Raw genomic sequence first — 13944 nt, 5'->3', positions numbered from 1 at the left:
AAGGCATGTGACGGGTTAGGTAGAGATATTTCCTCTGATGAGGACATTACAAAACAAATGGACATGATCTTAAGTGTAGAACTGGACCATTTTTGAGTTAAAGCAACAAGCACTTGGAAGATGGAAGTTTGGAGCTTGTTCCTCAGATGTTGCTTCAACTCAACCTAGACTGACATATCTTTGTTAGATAAGGCTTAAGAGCGGTAAATCCAAGGCAGATAAGTAAATACGGACCAGCCTAGATCTAATGAAAGGTGGAAACAGCTTAAGGAGCTGTGTCTATGTTCCTAACTGGTTAATACATCCTTTAAAATACCAGAGAGGGGAATTTGATATGAGCGCATTAAACTCTTGAACAATAACATTGCCCTCAGTAATTTCCCAGCTGAAGTTTTTAATTTTACATGCAAAGGGTGATCTGGTTTGTTTGCAATTCTCATGGACTGAACTCATGGCTCAGTCACAATTCCTAACAATGGAATATTTAATCTGTGCTCTAACTGTGCGAAGACTAGATCATCCCAATAGACAAAATTCAAGGTCAAAACACATCAATTCTGTACTGTAGCACCCACAAACTTCCCTTACGTTTTGCCTTCTCATCCTCGTACAGCCACTGAATTGCAGAAGGAAACACATTAGTGCCTGTGTATGAAACCCTAAAAAACACAGATAACATAAGCTTGACTTGGCTCCTGTTTGGTTTAGGAGGTTATGTATAATTTAACAGTTGTCTGTCAAGCAGATGCTACACCTGATTTATCTGCTCCATGCACCTGGGGAGTGATCAATTCTCAGGTGGAAGGGAAAGATTGTCTTGGATAGATGACTATTTGCAACCATTTTGAAGACAAGGAGAATTCTTTTTGTTGGAGTGAGTACGAGTCCTGCTGGGAAGGCCAGCAGTTGTTACCCACCTCTAGCTGCCTGAGAACAGGTGGTGGAGAGCTGCCTATTTGAACTGCAGCAGTGTGTGTGGCAAGGGTACTCTCCCGTGCCTTTGAGTCAGGAGTTGCAGGATCTTGACCCAGAGATGATGAAGGAATGGTAATATATTTCCAATGGTGAAGGGATAGTGATGAGAATGAGAGGGAGGAGCCTTACATACTGCTGCCCAGAAGAAGGATCTTCTCTGGCCTTGCACTCCTCCTATTGTATTGGACAATTCAAGGAGGCCATTGATCTAGTGGGAAGATAAGAACCTTTAGGAGGATGTTCTCTGGACTGCGAATCTTGAAGCCTGGCCTTAAACTGCTTTGGGTCTAAGTAGTTGCTCTGAGGTTACAACCACACTCAGGGCAGGTCAGGTGCCTCAAATCAGGCCCCTAAGTACTAGGTGAACAGATACTTCCTTCAGCTAAGTTTTTCCTGCACCTACCCCTACATTGTTTTCCTCTCACATTGACCTGAAGTAGTCCTGGTTAAGCAACACCTCAAAGTGAAAAGTCAAAGTCAAGTTTATTGTCATGTGCACAAGTACATGTATGCACAGGTGAAGTGAAAAACTTACATGCAGCAGCATCACAGGCACATAGCATCAGATACACAACATTCACAAGAAAAACGTAAATTAAGCATAAATTATACACAATTTTTACAAAAAAGAACACAATTAGAACAAAAGAAACAAAGTCCATTGTAGTGCAAAGTGATCAAAGTGGTCACAATGTTGCTGTACCGAGGTAGTGCTTAGGGTTGTGCCCGTTGGTTCAAGAACCGAATGGTTGGAGGGAAGTAACTGTCATTGTTCCTCGATGCTCTGGATTTCAAATCTTTCCCTGGTCTCACCGTTCCTTCTCTGTGACATGCTCCAACCTGCGAGATATCTGCACCTCCCCACTTCTGGACTCTTGTTCACCAATTTAGTCGCTTCATTATTGCCATCCTTGTCTTCAGCTCACAAGATTCTAAGCTCTAGAATTCTTTCCTCTAACCTCCTCACATCCCTACTTCTCTATTTTTCCTTCATGTCCTGCTTTAATCTCGTGTCCTCGAGCAAGCTACTAATTATCTTCCCTAATACCTCCCTTCCAATAGAAGATTATTGACCTGAAGTGTCAACTGTTTCTCCTGCCACTGATGCTGTCTGGCCTGCCGAACATTTCCAGCATTTTCTATTTTGATTTCTACCATCTCCTTTCTGTGGCTCAGCATGATTTCTCTCTGATAAACCCTCCTATGGAGTGCTTGGATTTTTTGCTGTTAAAGGCTCTATATAAATGGAAATAGTTGTAGTCTGACTATCACCAAGCAGATGAGGCCATTATTTCACTGTTTTCCCAGTGTAACTAGATATCAGTAACATGCTTAAATTACTGTAAGAATTTAACATGCTGTAAATAAAAACATGTTAAATTCTTTTGCAACTTCTTTTACCTAGATGGTGTTTTTCTTTGACATAAATTTCTTGATTCAGATTTAATTCTAATATAAACACCTTGAATTTGTAACAAATAGTATTAATATTGATCTTCGTTACAATGCCATATATTTCCACTGTTGCATTGGAGTCATACGACCAGGTTAATACTTTTGTTAAAATGATGGACAAAAGAATGTAAAACAAACACAATGGTTAGCAGTATCACACAGCATGTGTTCAAGACACAGTGTGAAAAGCAAACTTTAATAAGCTCGGTCAATAGCTTTGGAATTAGTAGAGGAAAATTTGTCATGGAGTCTGGTAAAGCTGTTACACCCGCAATTAATGTCTCAACTGAAGATGTATTGCATGATTTGAACATTTACCACTGGTTTTTGTTGCTTAGTGGAAAATGTAGGTGGTCATTAAGTAAAGTAGTAGCAGCAATAATGTTGCAAATTTGACTGGAAAATACATTAATGTCAGTGCTAATAGCACTAGCCATAACAAGTGGAAAATCTAACCCAAGCTGACTTGGGGTCAGTAAGGTACAGCACAAGTGGGTCTCCAAATCCGTCCAGTTACAATTTGTACCAATTCACATATCTCAGGCCAAAAATCTAACATCTGGCCTGAACTACCAGTTGTAAAAATAGGAATGGTGGTGGCGTGATGCAGTAATATTGTGCGTGCTGAAATCTGAGACATACAATGAAAACTTTTTTTATGTTGAATATGTCTGCTGCTTTAGCAACATAACTTGAACAGCAGCAGAGTCACATAAGTCTGTACACCAAGGTCATATACCAGATCAAATAGAACCAGGGCAGGTAGTAGATGGGACGTAGGGATGACATCACAAAACTGCATAAAGGAAGAACTCCAGCATTATCACTGAGATATCAGAGTGATACAAGGCTGCATCATAAGTCTGCAATTTTTAATTGGAACAACTGCCTCTTTTAGTGACCTACTCATTATTGTCTTGCATTATAACATCAAGTCCCAATAACATTTGCTAATAACTCTGTAAATCTTTGGCTTTTCTGACAAGGTAAACACAGGATATTGGTCCAAATAAAAATTTCTTCCATAGTAGCAATAAATCGTGATACAAGGGCCACAGGCACGTTTAGTTACAGAGTTTTGTACATGGGGAAACAAAAATGCATGAAGCTTACAACTTGTCATTTTATGGGAGAGTGGCTCTTGGTAAAATCTTGATTTTATCTTCAAATTATGTCTGAACACAGTGTGATGTTCCTGACTATTAAATGGTGAGTAATGTGTGTAAATTTACAAATTGCGGCCACAAACTGATCCATGTAACAGGTTGCGATGAGAAAATAAGCAGAGCCCAGATGCTGAACAGACATTCAGCTGCACTGGTTACAGCTGAACTCAATCAAATCTGAATCTCTCAACTCATAATTAGACAGTGATAGAAAGTTACAGCATAGGATGAGTCCACAACGTCCATGCCGGCCAGAAAGGTTGGAGCAACACACAAAAAGCAGGAGGAACTCAACGGGTCAGGCAGCATCTACAGAGGGAAATGGACAGTCGAAGTTTTGGGTTGAGACCCCTCCATAAATGTTGCCTGACCTGCTGAGCTCCTCCAGCTTTTTGTGCACTGCTCCATATTCCACCATCTGCAGTATCTTTTGTCTCCACTATCTAGGGTGGTTCCCACTTTCCAACTCTTTGTCCCTGGTTATGGCACATCAGGAGCTAACCTTGGTATTTTTTAATTATGGGAGTTTCTGCCTTTACCAACCTGTAGACCACTGAGTTCCAAGACCGTATATTTCTTTGGATGAAAACATTTCCCCTCAAGTTTCTTCTAGTGCATCCATGTCTCCCAGTTATTGGCCTTTCTCTTAAAATTGGTAAATTGGTAAATTGGTTTATTATTGTCACATGTACCAAGGTACGGTAGAAAACTTGTTTTGCATGCCATCCATACAGATCACTTCATTACAACAGTGCATTGAGGTAGTACAAGGTTAAACAATAACAGAATGCAGAATAAAGTGTTACAAATTACCGAGAAAATGCAGTGCAGGCAGATGATAAGGTGCAAGGCCATAACGAGGTAGATTGTGAGGTCAAGAATCCATTTTATCATACTAGGGAAATGTTCTGTAGTCTTATAATAGTGGGATATAAGTTGTCCTTGAGCCTGATGTTACGTGCTTTCAGGCTTTTGTATCTTCTGCCTGATGAGGTGAGGGGAGGGGAGGGGAGGGGAGGGGAGGGGAGGGGAGGGGAGGGGAGGGGAGGGGAGGGGAGGGGAGGGGAGGGGAGGAGAGGAGAGGAGAGGAGAGGAGAGGAGAGGAGAGGAGAGGAGAGGAGAGGAGAGGAGAGGAGAGGAGAGGAGAGGAGAGGAGAGGAGAGGAGAGGAGAGGAGAGGAGAGGAGAGGAGAGGAGAGGAGAGGAGAGGAGAGGGAATGTCCGGGGTAGGTCACTTGTTCACCTTTCTGTCCACCTCCTTTGGCCTTCTCAAAATTTTATACACCTCGATTAAATCCCACCTCAAGAAAATACTAACCTCGTCAATCTCCTCACAACTAAAGTTTTTGGTCACTGAAAACTTCCACTGAGATCTCCTCATCATCCTCACAGCATATCTGCACTGATGAACTGGAACTACAAACCATTTAAAAACCACGGTCTAACTAACCTTTCATGTAGTTCTAGTCTGACTTCCTTGCTCTTGCATTCTATGCACTTGCAATGAAGGCCATTACACTAATGATTTGTTAACCGCATTGCCAATCTGTTCTTCTGCCTCCAGGGATCTGTGGCCATACAATCCAAGCTAATGTAGTGGAGCATGAAGTGATCAGACAGAAAATCAGTGCTAGTATTGTATACAGAACCTATCCGTGTATGGGTAAGTGGGAGACTCAAGTATGAAGCACTCGGCGGTAAATTGGGAAAAGTTCCTGATTAGATGAATTTTTTTTTGATTGAGGAAGGCCAAGTCAGGATCAGCCCTGGGCCATGCAGGTGGTATTAACATTATTAAAACAAAATTTATAATTTATTCTGGGAATTGGGTGAAGGAGTCAGTTAAAATATTTAGCTTAATCTCAGAGAGTCATGGTCAGCATGGCCCAACTCGTCCATGCTGACCATGGTGCCCACCAAGCTAGTCCCACATGTCCACATTTTGCCCATATCCCTTTAAACTCCTCCTATCCATGTGCTTATCCAACTGTCTTTTAAATGTTGTTATTGTACCTGCCTCAACCACTTCCTCTGGCAGCTCGTTCCATATACTCACCACCCTCTGCATGAAGAAGTTGCCCCTCAGCTCCCTTTTAACTCTTTCACCTCTCACCTTAAACCTATGTCCTCTAATTTTTAGTTCCCTTTCCCTAGGAAAAAGACAGTGTGCATTCACTTTGTCCAAATGCCAGGTACAACACTGAACACATTTGCAATGTGCTGTACTTGGTGTGATGTACGTTGTGATGTCCAAAGGTAGAAAAAGGCAGAATGTAAATGCTCTCTGATGTAAGTGTTTGTCTGTACGCCCTATCAGAGACAAATGTGTCCATCAGTACTAAATTACATCATAGCTGCAGTCTTCAGATAAAAGTTTATGTAACTTGAACATAGATGGGTAATCTTGATTTTGATTTCCATTTACTGTCACTTCTCTCAGGACTGCCCATGTTGACGAAGTTCTGCTCCTCTCTCCAACGGGACCTCTGTCTGTCTCTTTTGCTTTGTTCACAATCAGCAGTTTCTGTTTCTTGCCTTCGATAAGATGTTAAGCACAATTCACCTTCACAGGCACATCTGTTTCCTTAACAAATGTCCCCAGCTTCAAATCATCCTACGTGGATTCCAATTGAAATTCCACCCTTTACAACTTAGATCCACCCAGGATCACAGGTATATCCAAACTCAGATATTAACTGATTCTCTTTCCACTTGGGAGGTCATGATAAAATAGGCTGAAATCAGCATGGTTTCCTTAAAGGGAGATCTTGCCTGACAAATCTGTTGGAATTCTTTGAGGAAGTAACAGGCAGGATAGACAAAGGAGAGTCAGCGGATGTTGTTTACTTGGATTTTCAGAATGCCCTTGACAAGGTGCCACACATGAGGCTGTTAAACAAAATAGGAGCTCATGGTATTACAGGCAAGGTACTAGCATGGATAGAAGATTGGCTGACTGGCAGAAGGCAAAGGGTGGGAATAAAGGGGGCCTTTTCTGGTTGGCTGCCGGTGACTAGTAGTGTTCCGCAGGGGTCGGTGTTGGGTCCGCTACTTTTCACGTTGTATGTTAATGATCCGGATGATGGAACTGAGGGCTTTGTAGACAAGTTTGTGGATGATACAAAGGTAGGTGGAGGGGCAGGTAGTGTTGAAGAAGCAGGGAGTCTGCAGAAGGACTTGGACAGGTTGGGAGAATGGGCAAAGAAGTGGCAGATGGAATACGGCGTAGGGAAGTGTATGGTCATGCATTTTGGTAAAAGGAGTAAAGGCACAGACCATTTTCTAAACAGGGAGAAAATTCAGAAATCAGAGGTGCAAAGGGACTTGCGAGTCCTAGTGCAGGATTCTCTAACGGTCAACTTGCAGGTTGAGTCAGTAGTAAGGAAGGCAAATGCAATGTTAGCATTCACTTCAAGAGGAGTAGAATATAAAAGCTGAGGCTTCATGACGTGTTGGTCAGACCACATTTGGAGTATTGTGAGCAGTTTTGGGCCCCAGATCTAAGGAAGGATGTGCTGGCGTTGGAGAGAGTCCAGATAAGGCTTACAAGAACGATCCTGGGAATGAAAGGGTTAACATATGAGGAGCGTTTGATGGTTCTGGGCCTGTACTCGAAGAATGAGGGGGATCTCACTGAAACCTACTGAATATTGAAAGGCCTGGATAGAGTGGACGTGGAGAGAATGTTTCCGGTAGTGGGAGACTCTAGGATCAGAGGGCACAGCCTCAGAATAGAAGGACCTCCCTTTAGAACAGACATGAGGAGGAATTTCTTTAGCCAGAGGGTGGTGAATCTGTGGAATTCATTGCCACAGATGGCTGTGGAGGCCAAGTCACTGGGTATATTTAAAGCAGAAGTTGATAGGTTCTTGATTAGGAAGGGTGACAAAGGTTACAGGGAGAAGGCAGGAAAGTGGGGTTGAGAGAGAAAAATAAATCAGCCTTGATCGAACGGCAGAGCAGACTCGAAGGGCTGAATGGCCTAATTCTGCTCCTATGTCTTATTACAACTGGCAACAAGGACTGGAAACTTTTTTTTAAATATCAGTAAAACAATCAGGGAAGAAAACAATGTGGTGCCTTTAAAGACAAAATTGTGAATTTTGTGAAAACTCCATGATTATAACAAAAAAACAATCTTAGTATTGAATCTCCTGACTGCAAGCTGAGTAAGACCATTTTGCCTGGCTCCAGCAGGAGAGATAAAAGGGTGAGCTCCAGGCAGATACTTTCGACTGTGCACTTCCTGTTCTTAAAGCTGCACCAATCAATTTTTAAAGTAAAATTGAAACAATAGTGCAACAATAGTGAACAAGCTGAGAGTAAAACTACAAACACACTTGATGCTTGACTTTACCATGACTTTATTTTGCCAGGAAAGCAAAATAGTAACTCAAGCATGAGCAGGGTTCATGGCCAACCTGGGAGTATGTACAAGGTGGAAGTGCGAAGCATTGGCATCCTATATGTAGCTGTAGTTTGCACTCACTAACCAAATAGCTCTGCAGAAAGCTGTAGATAACTTATTTGCAGAGGTAGTTCAGAGATTGGAAGCATACTTCAAGCCACAGTGGTTACAAATAGCTGAGAGCTATAAATTCACCAAACACAATCAAAAGCTTGGAGAAACCATAAACGATTACATCCTCACAAAGAAAGACTGATCAGTGGATTGTAATTTGGAGAGTTTCAGGATCACTCAGAGACAAATTAAAGGATGCAGTTGAAGCACCAGCAGTCCTTCCACACACAGATGTTCTTTTAAAGGGTTTGACTGCTACTCATATCCCTAACAACTGTGGTTTGAGTTCTTCCAGCCTCTGCAAATCAGTTATCCATAGCTTTCTGCAGAGCTACATAGCTGGTGAGTAAGTAATGCAATTGCATCATCTCCGATGTGTGAGGTGAAGGATTCACACACCTTGTTATACACCTCCAGACTGCCTGGGAAGTCTGTCCATACCTGAGTGGCCATTTTCTGCTTTACCTGCCAAAACAAGACAAGCACTCAAGCCTCCTGTGTGCGTTGCACTTTTAGTCTCAATTTGTTCACTGTTTGCGTATTACGCTGTCTTACTCGCTGTTCATGTTGGAAGAAAGGGTACATGGCAGTAGCCTATAAAATGAAACACAAGACACAGATGGGAATGTAGCCTCAAATGCAGCATTAGCACGGAGAGAAAGAGTTTCTCAGAAGGAAAGCTGCACAATATTACAACTACTGCAGATGATACAGAAGTTATTTTGTGTAGCATCAGTGCTACAGGCAACAGGAGTGACAGACAACGGAACAAGATCAGAGCCCTAATGAATGGAAAGTCATCAGGGATGTGGATTGACATAGCTGTAGGCTGTTCCATGTGGAGAAGCAATCTCGTCATCTACCCTGTGAAGGGGACAAGATCAATCTTAAGCCTTATTCAGGACAAGCTTTGACAGTTTCAGGACAGATGCAATGCAATGTATCATACACTGGCCAGCATCTGCACTTCTTACTGCCTTGGTAAAGCAGCCTACATAATCAAAGACCTCTCCCATCCCAGACATTCTCCGTTCTCCCCTCTCCCATCAGGCAGAAGATACAAAAGCCTGAAAACATGTGCCACCAGGCTCAGGAGCAGCTTCTATCCCACTGTTATAAGAATATTGAACAGACCTCTTGTCCTCAATCTACCTCGTCTTGGCCTTGCACCTTATTATCTGCCTGCCCTGCACTTTCTCTGTAACTGTAACACTATATTCTAAATTCTGTTATTGCTTTTCCCTTGTACTATTTCAGTGCACTGATGTGATGAAATGATCTGTATGGATGGCATGAGAAAAAAAGTTTTTTAAGTGTACCTCGGTACGTGACAATAATAAACCAATTTACAAATTAGGATAACATTTATCTGATGGACTGGATGAAGGGTCTCATCCAAACTGTCCATTTTCCTCCACAGGTGCTGCCTAACCTGCTGAGTTCCTCCAGCAGTTTGTTTTTTGTAACACATAACTAATATGAAATTCAGATTAGTAGATGACATTGGACACTATTGGCAGTTCTTACCCTGCTCTGAAGTGGACATGTTTCCAACTGGTGACAGATTTCAGTGAGAATGTCCTTCTTGAATTGCAGAAGCCTCACAGGTTTAACTGCACTGAGATTCAGACAGGAGAATTGGACCCTAAACACCCTAAATGGATGTGCTTGCAATAAGAAACCTGCAATGGAAAAAGGTTAATTAATTATTTGTCAGTTAGTGGAGCTTTAGGGAGGGTGATTATAATATGATAGAAAATTATAAAAATTAAAGGGGACAAGATCCTTAAAAATAGAAATTAAAAAATAATTTGATTTCAATCTTAAATGAAGGTTTAAATCTAAACAAAATGAACTACAGAAGTATGAATTGAACAGGGTAATACATTGAAAAATCTGACAATAAACAAGCAATGGCTAACATTTAAAAGATTCATACACAGTTTTCAAGTGATGTTCCCTTTGAAGCAAAAGGAAATCATCTCTTTGGAGAGAAGGAGGATGAGAGGTGACTTGATAGAGGTGTACAAGATGATAAGAGGCATAGATCGAGTGGACAGTCAGAGATTTTTTCCCAGTGCGATAAATGGCTAACACAAGGGGGCATAATTTTAAGGTGTTTGGAGGAAGGTATAAGGGGGATGTCAGGGGTAAGTTTTTTTACACAGAGAGTGGTGGGTGCACACTGCCTGCAGAGGTTGTGGGGCCAGATACATTAGGGACATTTAAGAGACTCTTAGATAGACACATGAATGATAGAGAAATGGAGGGCTATGTGGGAGGGAAGGGTTAGATAGATCTTAGAGCAGGATAAAATGCTGGCACAACATTGTGGGCCGAAGGCCCTGTAATGTGCTGTAATGTTCTATGTTCTATCAGGTCCAGCTGTGACTAACAAGAGAAGCTAAGGACAGTGTTAGATCAAAGGAAAAGGGTTATAATATTGCCAAAAAGAACAATAAGCCTGAGGAATGGGAAAATATCTGAATTTGGCAAAGGAGAACCAAAAGGCTACTGACCAAGTGCTGGTGAACAGGATTAGTATAGAGGGGAACTTGATGTTGGCAGGACGGTACAGTTCGGCCCCACTATGTCCATGCCAACCTTTTTGCCTATTTACACTAATCCTACTTACCCACACTAGGTCCGGATCATCCTATACTATGCCTATTTAAGTGCCTGTCCAAATGTCTCTTAAATGCAGTGATAGGATCTGACTCCATTCCCTCCTCTGGCAGCAAGTTTCAGATGTCAACCACTCTCTGTACGAAAAAAACTTTCCCCACAAATCCCCTTTAACACTTCTTCCTCTCACCTTAAACCTATGCCCTCTTGTCTTTTGATACCTCTACCATGGGAAAAAGATTCTATCTCCCCTGTTATATACTGTACATCCATCAGGTCACCCCTCGGCTCACTTCATTCCAGGGAAAACAAGCCCAGCCTATCCAATCTCTCCACATCACTGAAGTCCTCCAATCCAGGCACTTCCTGGTGAATCTTCTCTTTACTCTCTCCAGTGTAAACACATCCTTCCTATCGTGTGGCAACCAGAACTGCATACAATACTCCAAGTGAAGTCTCACTAGGGTTGTGTAAAGTTGCAACATTTTATATTCTACAACCTATGAAGGCAAGCATGCCATATGCCTTCTCCACCACTCCATCAACTTGTGTTGCCTTTTTCAGGAAACTATGGACTTGTACCCCAAGGTCTCTCTGTTCCTTAGTGCATTACTATTTACATATGTCCTACCTATTTAACTTCCCAAAATACATCACCTCGCACTTGTCAGGATTAAATACCCTCTGCCAATGGTCTGCTCAATTTTCCATCTGATCTATGTTCTGTTGTAGCCTTAGACAACTTTCCTCGCTATCCACAATACCGCTATCTTTCATGTCTTCTACAAATATACTAATCACATCTCCCATATTTACATCCAAGTCATTAATGCATATCGCAAACAACAAGGGTCCCAGCACCAATCCCTTGATACACACTGGTCACAGACTTCCAATCAGAAAGCAACCTTCCACTATTACCCTCTGACCCCTATCACCAGCCAATTTTTAATCCAATTAGTCAGCTCACCTTGGACTCTTCTGGACCAGCCTACCACGTGGGACTTTGTCAACTGCCTTACTAAAGTCCATATTGACAATGTCTACTGCTCTGCCTTCATCCATCTTCTCAGTTATCTCCTCAAAAAACTCAATCAAATATTCGCAACCAAACTGGAATGTATCCGCAGTTGAAAGATATTCTAAGGCTAGTTATTTTAGTATCCTGTACTGTTGGTCAGGCACAAAACTCAATCAAATATTCTCAATTAAACTGGAATTTATCCACAATTGAAAGACATTTTAAGGCCAGTTAACTTAGTATCCTGTGCTGTTAGTCAGACGCTTTTAGTCAAGTTGAACACCTACAATATAAGCAATGGGTATAATTAATCAATATAATTAGAATTCTTTACAGGATTTTTATCTCCAGCTGTCACAAGATTACTGCCTGATACAATTGCTCTTTCCCTTTAATAGAGGAAGAATTTGTGTTCATAAGGAACTTCTATCACATCTCTAAAGACATTCCAAAATTGGTTGTATCCAACATTTGGAAATCTAGACATTATTTTGCAAGAGTTATTGGCAGACTTGTTCCAAATATCTGCACTGGCTGGTGCTGCTTTATCTTGCCCTGTTTAAGTTGTGCAACAGACTTCAAATCACTGGCATCGACATAGAAACAGGTGCTTCTGAATAGTCACTATTAACATCTCCAGACGTAAGACTAGTCCTCTCAATTAAGCTTCAAGCCTAAAAGCTGTTGCTGAAAATACAGTCATCTGCATTAGCAAGTTGCACCCCAGATAATCAGAAATTGCATGTGTATTCCTGCGCAAAATTGAAATTGAAGCCTTGGATTTAGGGAGCCTTAGGATAATATCATATTCAACTAGCATCCCAGCCTGGAGAAATGAGCAGCTTGTAGACATCACTTGAAACACAAGTTAATCACAACACCTGAATCATTCTCAATCGACATTGAACACAGCATTCCTGAGTTGAAGATAACATCGGCCTGATTTTCTTCCCAATAGGGCTGTGCCAGCTCAGTTAGATGAGCATATTCAAGAGAAAAATCAATAGATTTTTAGATATTAAGGTATTGGTATTGGTTTATTATTGTCACTTGTACCGAGGTACAGTGAAAAACCTGTCTTGCATACTGTTCGTACAGATCAATTCATTACACAGTGCATTGAGGTAGTACAGGGTAAAAACAATAACAGAATACAGAGTAAAGTGTCACAGCTACAGGGAAGTGCAGTGCAGGTAGACAGCAAGGTGCAAGGTCATAGCAAGGTAGATTGTGAGGTCAAGATTCCATCTCATCAGATAAGGGAACTGTTCAATAGTCTTATCACGGTGGGGTAGAAGCTATTCTTGAGCCTGGTGGTATATGCCTTCAGGCTCTTGTATCTTCTGCCCAATGGGAGAGGGGAGAAGAGAGTATGACCCAGGTGGGTGGGGTCTTTGATTATGCTGGCTGCTTCACCAAGGCAGCGAGAGGCATAGACAGAGTCCGTGGAGGGGAGGCTGGTTTCCGTGATGCGCTGGGCTGTGTCCACAACAAAGGTGGGGATAATGTAGAAATGTAGCACCGAGGTCAAAATTCAGCCATGATCTTATTAAATGGGAGGGAAGCTGCAAGTAGCTGAAGAGGTACTCCTGCTTCTAGTTCAAGTTCGTTTATTGTTGTCATAGGCAGACATACACAGGGTACAAAAGCCATGAAAATGAGATTTTTGCAGCAGCAGCACAAGATGAGGACAAACAGAAGTTAACTTAAACTTAAATTAACATAAAATATACATAATTTACACGTGTGCAAAATAAATGACAAACTAAACAACAACAAAGACGCCAGTGCAAGATTGAGAGAGAAAAGGAAAAAAATTATAGTTTGAGTTCATATCATGGTTTTTCAGGCTGGTTGAAGAACATGATGACAGTGGGGAAGAAACCGTTGTTCAGCCTTGAGGTGTGGCTGTTCAGGCTCCTGTACCTTCTCTCGATGAGAAGAGGGCATAGCCCAGATGGTGGGGGTCCCTAACCCTTTCTTAAGTTCTTATAGTATAATCATTGGTTTGTGGCTTAAAATTCAAGGCAATTTCAGGATCCTAACTAATAAATATTTAATTAAACTCACCATAAATATGTTAAATCTCTCAGTAAGGTAGTTTTGCCCTCCCTCCCACCATTCTCCAATTCAATTCTTGTCAAAGGTGCTCCTGTAGATTTTGTACCGTGGTCACTGACA

Source organism: Pristis pectinata, chromosome 18, assembly GCF_009764475.1.
Source record: "Pristis pectinata isolate sPriPec2 chromosome 18, sPriPec2.1.pri, whole genome shotgun sequence".
NCBI lineage: Eukaryota > Metazoa > Chordata > Chondrichthyes > Rhinopristiformes > Pristidae > Pristis > Pristis pectinata.
The sequence above is the reverse complement of the archived record's forward strand: the minus strand, read 5'-3'. Positions refer to the sequence as shown.